The sequence below is a fragment of the Myodes glareolus genome, chromosome 25 (genome assembly GCF_982192425.1).
Source record: "Myodes glareolus chromosome 25, mMyoGla1.1, whole genome shotgun sequence".
Classification (NCBI taxonomy): Eukaryota; Metazoa; Chordata; class Mammalia; order Rodentia; family Cricetidae; genus Myodes; species Myodes glareolus.
The window spans coordinates 16,026,128-16,038,103 of NC_142050.1; positions in this window are offsets into that span (position 1 = coordinate 16,026,128).

Genomic DNA, 11,976 nt, shown 5'->3' on the forward strand with positions numbered 1-11,976 from the left:
CACTGACAAATAGGATGATCCCCCTGCAATTAAAATCTGATGTCAGAGTGCGAAAATCCCCTGCTAACAGGGAACTCCCACGTCACTCATTCTATATTAATGATATTTATTCTCCTTTGTTGTTCTCATTTTTAAAAATGGCTCCCTTGGTTGCAATGTTATGTTAAGCATATTACATGTTACTCCGAAGTCAGCTCATATATTATGTCCCATTGCACTCCAGGGTATACATTTCTGAATAGCTCACACTCCACAGTTACAGTTCCCCATTAAATATGGGCTGCCACAAGTGGAGCCCGGGAGAGTTGTCTGTTCCACTCCCAGCTTCTTGTTTTCCCTGGAAGTTTTCCTCCTTCCATTGTGCGCTCCTCCGGGAAGGCGTGCCTTCAGTAAGAGAAGCCTACCTGGGGAAGGTGAAAAGTATTTCTCTCCTGGGTCTTCTGGAAGGGAGAGTGGAAGGGGCATCTGGCTGACTGAGTGCCTGTCACCTTCTGTGGGGGCCAGAGATGATTTGCATCTGCAGGGCTACGCTGATGGGACACAGAGGGAGGGGTGCCAGAAGCCATCATGGCCACTGACAGCAAGCTTTAGACTCTTTCCTTCTGCAGCATTAGCATCATCAGCAGGAGTTTCCATCCTGCACAGACATGGAGGTTACATTTCATGTGGCCAGCATACGCTTAAGCATCGGTGTTGGAACACCATTTAGTGATGGATTCGGGGATTTCACAGGATGTAATCTTTCTAGTCTCTTCAGTAAAGCCCACCATGACAACACAGTATTATTTGCCTTTACTGCAGGATCCAAACTCTAAAGAGCCACCACCTGCTTTCCTCACTGCCCCCATGCAGCAGACATTATGCACGGGGCTCCCTGCCGCTCTGGGAGTATCACAGCAAAAAAAGTTAAGATGCATGAACTCACCATGTGAGGCTAATGCTTCTTGGAAGCAAGTTGCCCAGTACTGGGATACGGCTCTGGTGGCCTTCCCTACAACTGTGGTTCTTCAGTGTGGTAAACAGGCATAAACCAGAGAGCCGGCATCGTCACCGAAGGGCCTTGTAATACTTCCCAGTGGGCTCCAAACACCTTCCAAAGGTGAACAAGTCAAGAGCCTCTTCTCTCTTGGGAAACTTTGCCAGTTCTGATCTCCCTGCATGCTTTCTTTCACATTACCTGACCGTTCTCCAACACAGTGATGAGCTGCAGGCGCTACTTTCTTTCAAGATAAGGGGGGAATCTTCGGAGAAGTGCTCACAGTGGGACCGGGGCACACGAGTCCCTGGAGCCCACAGTAGTTTCCCTTGACTGCAAAGCTGAAGACCTGAGACCCTTGACAAATGAGAATCAGATTGCTTCCAAAATACATCACAGACTCTTGGCGCTTTCTGTCGCCATATAAGGAGTGGGTCAAGAGTTCTTTATCAGAGGTTCTTGAGGGCAAAGAGAAGCTACAGGGCACTTCAATTAGCTGAGCAGTCCCCAGCTCTCACGTGCCTACAGCTGTCACCAGGAGGGGGCTATCAGCCGTTCAAAGGGCTATTATTGCCATTTCGTAGGCTAGAGCTGCAAAGGGCCCATCTTTTCTGGTCAACTCCTTTGAGTATCGTTGCCAATAATGTCTTGAACTTCTGAAACTATTAGAGTTTAGAAATAGCCAAGCTATTAGCAAATAGGTATCTTCACAAAAATGTCAATCAAGACTGTTCAGTGATAACTGGCCACCTCAGCCAAAGACAAGTTGAAAGGTCATGGGGAATCTGCCTACCTTCTCCAATGATGCTAATAAGACAACCAATCTGAGCCCCAACAGCTGTCCCAGGTTTTATTTCAGTACCATACTCAACAGTGCTTACATCCACAAACAGATCAAACCCAAGATTTCCAGCTTCCTAGTGAGGCCGACACATTCCTGTTGGGTCACAGTTGGCAATGGGTTTATACAGAGGCATTCTCAACCCATTAATATTTGCCTTCAAAATTCTCGCTAGATGTCTTTCATTCAGAAAGGGTTAACCAGGCATTTAAGAAACATATCTGAGTTGTTAAAAGTCAACAGCTTTACTTATCCCATAAACAGGTAAAGAAAATATGATACTGTAAACCTAGCTCACAGTTGGGAGTTGGAAAAGTCCTAGACCCTAGAGAAGAGTATGCTATTACTGCCCTTTTTCTAAACAAACACAATTCATAACTGTATTTGAAATATTTATCCTTATATCCACAGAAAAATATAGTTCTCACCCTTCATCAAAGGAAAAAAATTGTCTATTACAGAAAACCACAGCTGGTCAAAATGAAGAGACTAATAACTCACTACGGGGTTTCCTTGCCAACTAATACACCTATATAATACATCTATAACCCCTGTACCTAAGACTTGGGGAACATCATTGTAGAGAGGGCAGAAATATTGTAAAAGTCAGACGATCAGGACCCCTGCTGTTAGGTAGTGACTTCTAGACATGACAAAGCAGCTACACCCATAGTATCTCAACCATAAGGCTACCGAAACAAGACCCGCAAGACGACAACACCCGTTGACATGCCAATTCGGATAGGGAAATCGCACAAGTCCTCGCTTCTAGTAAAGCGAGAGCTACTAGTTATCAATGAATGCTGAGAGAGGACGGATCTGTTTTCTGCAGGAATAAGCTCTCTAAGGTTATCCAATTCCAAATGCCACAAGAGTAACACTAAATAGAATAGTCTCAGGAACACAGACACACACACACACACACACAGACCCACACACACACATTAGTTTCTCTAGTTGTAATTTTGTCATGGTGTCTTTTGGTTTTGGTTGTAGACAAAAGTGCACAAAATATATTTGATACCGAAAATGCAAAAGTTTTTGTGAGGCTCCACAGCTTCCTTTAATGATGCCTATTCTAACTGTATAAAAGTGAATTGAGTTGTATATCGTTCATATTAGCATGCAGCATGTTTTTATTTATTTTAGAGTTTATCTTACAATAAGGAATATAAAACGGAGGTTTCTATTTTTATTTTTAAAAAGCAACATTAATTATAGACAGTCAGGTCATGAATTTCAGGGGGAGATGGAAGAAGGGTCTGGGAGAGTTGGAGCAGTGAGAATCTGAAAATTATGTAAATACAGTACTTGAGTATGAAATCCTCAAAATCAAATCCATACTTGACACTATTAATAAGGTCAAGAACCTGAGATGACATAGGACATGGCCACTAGGGAGAAAACCCGTTACTACTATTCTGTTAAAGAAACATGGCAATAAAATGATCCCTAATGACATATTGTTGCACTCATAGATCAGCCATCATTGGAGAGTTTCTTCTTGCAGTAAATGGCAATTAGCGAGATCTACAGTTGAACAATGTGCAGAGAGTGAAAGACTTTGAAGCACTCAGCTCTAAAGCGGACGCCTTTATCATACTTTCACTCAAGATTTGGAGAGCTAACAATTTAAACACGGGACTCACAAAACCGAAAAACTTCTGGATGACAACGGGTGCCATCATTAGGAAAGGCAACACCCTACAGAATGGGGAAATAATTTTTATCAATTACACATCTGATAAAGAGAAAATATGAAAAATACACACAAAAAACAAAAATCTAGACAATAAGAAAAATATTTTTAAAAATGGGGCACAAATGTAAACAGAGAACTCTCAAATGCCTGAGAAACACTTAAATGTTCAACATCCTTAGCCACCAAGGAGATGCATGTCAAAATGACTTTGAGATTTCATCTTACACCTGTCAGAATGTTTAAGATCAATAAAACAAATGATAGCTCAAGCTGGCGAGGATGTGGAGTTAGGGGAATAGTCATCGATTGCTGGTGCAAGTGCAAATTTGTATGGTCACTATAGAAATTCATGTGTGCAATTTCTCAAGAAGATAGGAATTAATCTCCCTCAAGAAAAAGATACACCACTCTTGGACATATACCCAAAAGATGCTTCATCCTATCATAGAGACACTTGCTCAGCCGTATTCATTGCTGCTCTATTAACAATAACCAGAAATTGGAAACAACCTAGATATCCCTCAATAGATGAATGGATAAAGAAAATATGGTACAGGCTGGACAGTAGTGGCACATGCCTTTAATCCCAGTGCTTGGGAGGCAGAGACAGGCGAAACTCTGTGAGTTGGAGGCCAGTCTGGTCTATAAGAACTAGATCCAGGGCAGCCAAGGCTATTACTTGAGGAACCCTATTTTGAAAAACCAAAAGAAAAAAAAAGAAAGAAAAGAGAAAAAGGAAAATATGGTACATTTACACAATTGAGTATTAATTACTCAGTTGTTAAAAAAATGAAATCATGAAATAGGCAAGTATACAGGTAGAGCTGGAAAAAAATAATCCAGTGTGAGGTATCCCAGACCCAGAAAGACAAATGTGGTATGTATTTGCTTACATGATGATATGAGCTGTTAAGTCAATAATAGCCAAGGTATAATCCATAGAAGTATGGAGGTACGAAATAGAGTGAGGGACTAGGTAGGGTACATGGATCTCCATAGAAATAGGAACTAGAATAGACAGTTATGAATGGTTATGGGATGGATAGGGGGATTGAAACAGGAGGATCGAGGGGGTAAAGGGAGGGAAGAGTGAGAGAGAGAAAAATTAAGGTCTATTTGAAAGACATGAAAATGTAATACAACAGAAGTTTTGTAAAATCTATACATATGTGAAAGGGTTCTAAATGAAATTGCCCAATACTTGGGAGATGGAGCCCTACCTCATTATCTCTTGTCACCAAATGAAGCTTTCAGTACCAGGACTGGGTTACATCTAACCATTTGAGCTGTTGGCCAAAGGGCTCCTTGGGAACTCCTAAACACCTCAGTCTGTTGTCAAGACTGTAAGTTGCTCTCCATAAACTGATAACAAGATCCCATCCTGAAGAAGACACCTAAACCACTCATTGAACGTGGAGAAGTTAGCTGGCGCCTACATAGAACCTTCGCACTTACATTCTAATGTCTTTGACACAGGAAGTTACTCTGAATGCTACCAAAAGAGAAATGGAAACACCAACCCAGTCACAGATTCTTTGATCTACAATGGTGTCCTGCCTGCAAGATACGCTAATGCAATAGTGGTGCAAAGACGGTGGGAGTAAACGACCAGTATCTGAGTTGACTCAAGGCTCACTCCATGAGATGGACCCATACCCAACGCTGCTTGAACGACAAAGAGCCAGAGACTAGATAACCCACAGACCTAGGTTAAAACTAAATATTACTGTATTTAGTATTAATATTTTAGTATTAGTATTTTTAGTATTAGAAATAATACTAAAAAAAATCCAAAGCCCCAAACCTTCCAACTCAATGACTTCTAATGACATTCTGCTTTACTCATAGGTCAGTGCCTTGCTCAGCCAGCATCAGAGAAGCTTCCTCTTGCAGCAGATTAGAACAAATGCAGAAATCCACAGCATGCAGAGAGTGAGGTACCTTGAAATACTTAAGTCTAAATAAGATGTTTCCACCAAATCCCTCTCATCGGGGATGAGGGAACCCCAAGGATGAAGAGGCAGAAAGAGTCTAAAAGCCAGAGGAGGAGATAGAGGACACACTCCCCCACTCCTCCCACCCCACAAAACAAACAAACCAAAAACCACCACGAACAAAACCGTTTAACTCAGAGTAAGGCAGCATGAACAGGGCCTGCCTGGGTCTGCACAGATAGGGTCCTAGAACTGAAAGGAGTAGACACATTCCTCCACCCCTAGCCAGAAGCCATCTTCAGCTGATAACCATTTGCAAATGAATTTTCTTCAAACTGGGGAAACAAACTACACTTTTTAAAATTGATTTTTATTGAGCTCTACATTTTTCTCTACCCCTCTCCCTGTCTCTCCCCTCCCCTTCAACCCTCTCCCAAGATCCCCATGCTCCCAATTTACTCAGGAGATTTTGTCTTTTTCTACTTCCCATGTAGATTAGATCTATGTCTCTCTTAGGGTCCTTACTGTTGTCTAGGTTCTCTGGGATTGTGATTTGTGGGCTGGTTTTCTTTGCTTTAAGTTTAAAAATCACTTTTAAGCAAAGGGCATGGTCAACAAGACAAAACAACAGTCTACAGAATGGGAAAAGATCTTCCCTAACCCCACATCAGACTGAGGTCTGATCTCCAAAATATACAAAGAACTCAAGAAATTGGTCATCAAAAGAATAAATAATCCAATAAAAAATTGGAGTACAGACCTAAACAAAGAACTCTGAACAGAGGAATCTAAAATGGCTGAAAGACACTTAAGGAAATGTTCAGCATCCTTAGTCATCAGAGAAATGCAAATCAAAACAACTCTTGAGATTCCATCTTACACCTGTAAGAATGGCCAAGATCAAAAACACTGATGACAACTTATGCTGGAGAGGTTCTGGGGTAAAGGGAACACTTCTGCATTGCTGGTGGGAATGCAAGCTGGTGCAACCCCTTTGGATGTCAGTGTGGTAATTTCTCAGAAAATTAGGAAACAATCTTCCTCAAGACCCAGTAATGCCACTTTTGAGTATATATCCAAAGGATGCTCAATTGGACCACAAGGACATGCGCTCAACTGTGTTCATAGCAGCATTGTTTGTCATAGCCAGAACCTGGAAACAACGTAAATGCTTCTCGCCCGAAGAATGGATAAGGAAAATGTGGTGTATTTGCAAAATGGAGTACTACACAGCAGAAAAAAAAACATCTTGAATTTTGCAGGCAAATGGATGGAGCTAGAAAACATTGTTTTGAGTGAGGTAACCCAGACCCAGAAAGACAATGATCACATGTACTGACTCGTAAGTGGTTTTTAAACAAACTAGTCTTAAGGGTGGGATGCATGCCCAGCAATAGATGCCCAATAGAAAATGAACTCAATGACATCTTTGGAGGTTTCATGTCTCACAATGCCGTGTCAGGCCTTTTTCTGATTTTTACTTTATATTTTTTGTATTTTTCATCTCTTTTTGCATTTTAGATCCTTTGTGTATATATTACGGCTTCCAGTTCTCTGGGCTTTTTGTTTGTTTGTGTTTTGGGATTCCATAATATATGAACGAGTTCTTGTGCCTTTTATTGAGCTCTTCTGCTTTTTTTTTTAATCCTATGGCAATGTGTTAGCTTTTGTTTTATTTTATTTTATTTTATTTTATCATTATCCCTTAGAAGCCTGTTTATTTTCTAATGAGAGACAAAGAGGGAGGGTGTATCCATGTGGGAGATGAGGTGGAGAGGAACTGGGAGAGTAAAGGGTGGGGAAGTCATAATCAGGATACATTATGTGAGAAAAAAGGCTATTTTCAATGAAAGGGTAAAAATAAAAAATAAAGATTCAGGGATTTATCCAGGAGGCAGAAAGATTGTAAGATGTGGAAGATGAAAACAGCATCTTCCAGATGCAGCAGGACAGCTGCACATATGGACCCACAGAGACTATGTCAGCATGCAGAAGGCCTGCGCAAGTTCTCTCCAGACAAAACCCTAGCATAGAGAAGAGAAAATGGGTATAAAGTCATGCCCCTTACCAAGAAGCTATTTACAAATGATAGTCACTGAATGAGGAAAAATTAGCCTCCAATGGAGTTACACTGGGTTTATCAACCACTGTAACATGCGGGGGCCGGCTTGTTGGGGTTTCTGTCCCACCCGGTACCCCACAGCTGGCAAGTCCCAAAGAAAATCACACAGAGGACTCCATAAGATTATAAACTGATTGGCCCATTAGCTCAGGCTACTTACTAGCTCTTATAACTTATGTTAATCCATTACTTTTATCTATGTTAGCCACATGGCTCAGTATCTTTTTCAGCAGGGCAGTTCACATTTTGCTTCTTCGGTCGTCTGGGCAGGACTGGAAGGAATCCGCTTCCTCCTTCCCAGAATTCTCCTGTTCTCATTGCATCACCACTACTTCCTGTCTGGTTTTCCCGCCTATACCTCCTGCCTGGCCAAACAGCGTTTATTTAAAACGTGATTGACAGAATACAGACAATTCTCCCACACCAAACCACACTCTAGGGCAGGCCTCAAGATCAGGAGTAGTCCCCATATTTTACTAAATGTTGTGACCGCTTCTTCAGAGGGAAAAAGGATATGATATGGGACGGGGGTCTGAGAAGAACTGGGGGACAAAGGGACATGATTGAAATACACAGCGTGGAAAATTTTAAAAGTGAAAATAAAACATTTAAAATTAACAAAGAAGCAAAACTAAAAAAAAAACACCCTAAGGAATATTATTCAGCCTTATGAACAAGGACACCTCATCATCTCCAACATGGGCAGATGTTGAGAATAGTACACTAAGTGAAATAACCAGTCATATAGAGGTGCATGCTGTACGGCTCCATTTAAAGCATAGTTCTAGAGCAGTCAAGCATAAAACCAGAGTTACGTTAGTGCTTGCTGGGTGCTGTCTAAAAAGATGGAATCTTGCTCTTCAATTGATATGCTTTCAGCACTGATGATTAAGTTCTGTGGATCTATTTTATACCATTATGTTTATAACTAACGATGGTATGGCGGATCGTACAGGGCAAGAGGATGGGCTTCATATTGTATATGCTTACTATAATCATAATTCTTTTACAACAGCCCCTAAATGTGTGGAATGTCTCCTCTTTCCTCCTTTGAATTCCATCCACACAGTGTCAATACTGTTTACAGAACCAAAGAGGAAGTTTCTCCCTTAGCCGGGAAGTGCCACCTCATCACGCTGACATTTATCCAATGCGCCTGTGGTTTTGTAAGAGAGACCTGAGCGAGCATGCTCCGTGTCACCGTGGCATCTGTGCCACCATGTCACGTTCTGCCCTGACTTGGGGCAGGCAGAGTTTCCACTAGCAAAGAAGCTCACCAGTGTATCGCCCTGATAACGAACATGCCAGTGTTCAGAACTCCGAGTCAAATCCCTCGCTATTTTCTATCAGCAACAGAAAACAGGTAAAGCCTGTTCATTACTGTTAGTACTTCGCTGGCTTCGCCTTGAACTGTGATCAACTGTCGTCACTTTGGCCATCATAAGAGGCTTCCTTCCTAGCAACTGCTGCACTCTTTGCTCTGAATATTTCCATAGCTCTTGAAAAGTGGTGCGATATCCCTATTGACAAAGCTGAGATAGAAAAGGTTTGTGTTTCTTTGTAAGAACATCCAGCTGGTGAACGATAGACTCAGAAAGCAAACAGAGGCCTTTTTTTTCTCCTTTTTTTTCTTTTTTAACTTCAACCTTCATTTTGTTTCTCCTAGACCAGTGCTCTGAGTCTTTGTGGTGTGTGGAAATCAGGAGGAGACCCCATAGAGAGCATTGCTCCATAGCGATTTTCTGGTGTAACTGACAATGAGTACCAAGAATATATACGGCGTTCTTCATGTGCGTCTCTTCTGCAGAATAAGGGGGAGACCTTCACCCTCCACATCTTCTCGCGGTGTCCTGTCCATAGTGAACTGTGCGCATTTCTGCTAAAGCTTGTCTCCACATGCTTTTCTGGTCCATTAGATATTTTACCCCCAAATTTTAAGGTTGGCAACTATTCAAAAGCAAGGGGGTGTGGGGCATGGAAAGAAATTAAGACTTTTACCGACATGAGCCCCAAATCAAATTCCAGCGAAATTTCACGGTGAGAAAATGCAATTAAGCAGCTTGGGCCACAGTTAAATTCTAGCCCTCTTGTCTCTCTCCCTACTTGTCTGCCTTTGGTGAGGGCGGCCTACTTCTTAGAATTCTTCTTGGGCCTCAGTTTCCTCACTTTGACGGCTGCTCATTCACGTGACTTATTTTTGCTAATCTCTCCCAGGGCAGAGCACAGAAACTACACTCTTGGGTAGAGAATCTGAGGTGCTTTGGGGAAGGGGAGAAATGTGTAAACAACCAGGTCACACACCCCGAATGCTCCCCACTGTTCCTGTAGCAGGTTGTCACTGCCACACATTGCTCCCAAAACTCAGCAGGTCAGTTGCCCCCCCCCGCCCCCACCTTGCATTATTCATGATTTTTCTATTCCGGCCAAATTTACAGAAGGAAATTTAAAAACTAGACTACCTCTTTAAAATATTTTGTTCCATTAAGACTTTATTTATGACTTTTAATATTGGATCCCGCCAATGTAGAAACATCAGCTGATAAAACTGTGCTGTGAATTTGCATGCACTTCCCATGTAATGAGTAGAATCTGCATTCTGATCAAGTCCCAGAAAGTTTGTGCTTTGTTGCACTTAGGGAGCAAACAGCTCAGAAGGGCTTTCAGCATCTATGGAGCCATAAAATGACACGTTCTCATTGTTACTGGATCCAGATGTTAGTCACTGCTAACAGCCATCCAGAGTGACTAGGAGGTATGAGAAAAGATATGCTTAAAGTTCTGGACTTTTGAATCATCCATTCATAAACTTTATTTGGAGTCTTCTCTGTGTGTCTACGCTTGCAGCGCTCTCAGTATGTATCCTATGTTTCCAGTCAAGTCCCTGAGTCACACTATAGTGGTCCCCAAGATAAGGAAATGAAGCTCTAGGAGTCTTCCCTGTTTCCTCAACACACTGCGATGGCACAGGTCTCCCGGTCTCCCAATGCTTTTGTCTCACCGTTGGTGGGCTTCAGCAAGTTGACATCCTTAACTGCTGACTGTGAGGTCAGGGAAAGAACTGGATTCTCCTGACAATCAAGAAATTTTCAAAACACGCCACTCCTTGACCCATCTTCAGAAAGTCTGATTTCACTAGTCTATAGACTTGATTCTCCCCAGCATGGGTGGACTGGGGCTAGGCCTAGGCTTGCTAGGTTAGGGTTGTCACAGGATGGGATGAGGTAGAGGATGTGGCTCAAACCCACTGTGCTTTTCTTTCTTTCTTTCTTTCTTTCTTTCTTTCTTTCTTTCTTTCTTTCTTTCTTTCCTTCTTTCTTTCTTTCTTCCTTCCTTCTTTCATTTTTTCTTTCTTTCTCTCTCTTTCTTTCTTTCTTCCTTCCTTCTTTCATTTTTTCTTTCTTTCTCTCTCTTTCTTTCTTTCTTCCTTCCTTCCCTCTCTCTCTTTCTTCCTTCCTTCCTTCCTTCCTTCCTTCCCTCTCTCTCTCTCTCTCTCTCTTTCTTTCTTTCTTTCTTTCTTTCTTCCTTCCTTCCTTCTTTCATTTTTTCTTTCTCTCTCTCTCTCTTTCTTTCTTTCTTCCTTCCTTCTCTTTTTTCCTTCTTTCCTTCCTTCCTTCCTTCCTTCCTTCCTCCTCCTCCTCTCTCTCTCTCTTTCTCTCTCTCTCTCTCTCTCTCTCTCTCTCTCTCTCTCTCTTTCTTTCTTTCTTAATCAGTATTTCTGGTTATCTGCTTGAATACATCCTCACATACCTTTCCTAGCAGCCCCAGACAGTTCCTCTGATGGACAGGGCAGTTAGCATAGGAGAACTTGCCCAGACTGGTTTACTACTGGCATCTTATAGGATGTAGAGACCACAGAATGAGCAGCTTTGCTCCTCTGTGGAATCCAGTAGAGTATCTTGAACTTGCATAATCTCAACATCAGACAAAGCATCCACAATTTTAATTGGACTTACATGTAGAAAAAGAACTGATTTCACGCTCTTTCTGCTAGTGAGTGCCATGGCCTTTCTGTGACTGAAGGAATGTCCCAGGCTGCAATTCTTTAAAAATATTGCCCAAGCCTAGCAGAGCATCAGAGAAAAGGTTTTGCACCTGATTAACCTCTCTGCCGACGTAATAATCCAAATCAGAACAAATCAAACCAAATCAGAAAAATCATCCATTAAGCACTGGCTTAATGGATGCCAGTGCTCCTGGGAGGCCTTCCAGACTCTCAGAGAGGAGACAGAGAAAGAAGATGGGGAAACTATGGAGAGGGGAAAGGAAGACCGAAAACCCACGTGTTTGTTCTGTTGGGGGGCAGTTTAAATCCCTGTGGGCGTGGACTTGAGCATCTCTGGAGAGGTGGCACTGTTTGGTGGCCTTTCTTAGAGGGGAAGTCTGAACTAAAGTCAGTCAGAG